Genomic DNA, 972 nt, shown 5'->3' with positions numbered 1-972 from the left:
ACTTTATGCTGTACTTAAAAACCCGGGGAAAACAAATGTTTGTTTAAAAAAAATATCGACCGGTTGCTCTAAAGGGCATTAATTATGCAGGGTAGATCTATACTTCCTTCGTGTCAAAGTCAAATGGATCGCGCGTTCGCTCTGGGAAGCAAAAGCAAACAGCGATGAATTTTTAAAACAAAATAACCAGCTCTTGAAATTTACCGGGGGGGAAAAAAGGAAGGAAAACTATAAGGGGAAAAAAAAAAAAAGAAGGTGATGACCGTAGGGTAGGAAACGGCACGCTCTAACTCTGTCTAAATTCTGGCGAGCCGCTGTGCGATGCCCCATATATTCCCGAGATTTAGAGGGGAAGCTTAAAGTCACAGAAATATTGCCGATGTTGTCACATGCTGAACTACAGGATAGGTAAGATTTTTTTTTTTTTTTTCCCTTGGATGCGCTATTTTGGTAGAAACTAGAGGGAAGTTTAGAAAACGCCAATGAATACGCCGAACTCAGGCTTCAGCTCGGTGTCGCATTTAGACTATCCTTCCATCTCGTGTTTCCGTTCCTTCTAAACAATTTTGCTTCTGAGGTTCAGAAAGAATACTTGCCTGAATTTAAGAAGCATTCACGAAAAGTCAGCGTAAAGTTAAAGTAATATTTTTATTACTATTTGCAACGAGTCAGTTGTGGGGTAGGTAATCTGACCTTGGCACCGAAATACATTTAACGTCAGTAAAACTTTTTTTTTTAAAGGGCGATTTGTACATATAGTTAAATAATTTTTCACTTGGTGACAACATTCAGGCAAACGAGAGAGAATAAGAAAAGGACTATACACGGATTGGAAAAATGTACCTTTCGGGTTTCGTTTTGAGGTTGCAAAAGTCCGATTGCTTCTCTTTTTGTGACTTTTTAAAAAATTCACGCCGGGGAGCAGGAGGAGAGGCTCTTCCCGTCTTCCGTGCGGGGCGGTGAGGGTTTCTG

At 40.3% G+C, this 972-nt stretch overlaps 1 protein-coding gene across 1 annotated transcript in view; it reads left to right on the top strand.

The window, feature by feature from the left end:
• Positions 1–972, top strand: part of LRBA (LPS responsive beige-like anchor protein) — a 218,713-nt gene that overhangs the window by 32,391 nt on the left and 185,350 nt on the right. The gene's annotated exons all lie outside the window — the stretch shown is intronic.

Source organism: Egretta garzetta, unplaced genomic scaffold (genome assembly GCF_000687185.1).
Source record: "Egretta garzetta isolate BGI_Z169 unplaced genomic scaffold, ASM68718v1 scaffold258, whole genome shotgun sequence".
Taxonomy (NCBI): Eukaryota; Metazoa; Chordata; class Aves; order Pelecaniformes; family Ardeidae; genus Egretta; species Egretta garzetta.
The sequence above is the reverse complement of the archived record's forward strand: the minus strand, read 5'-3'. Positions and strand labels throughout refer to the sequence as shown.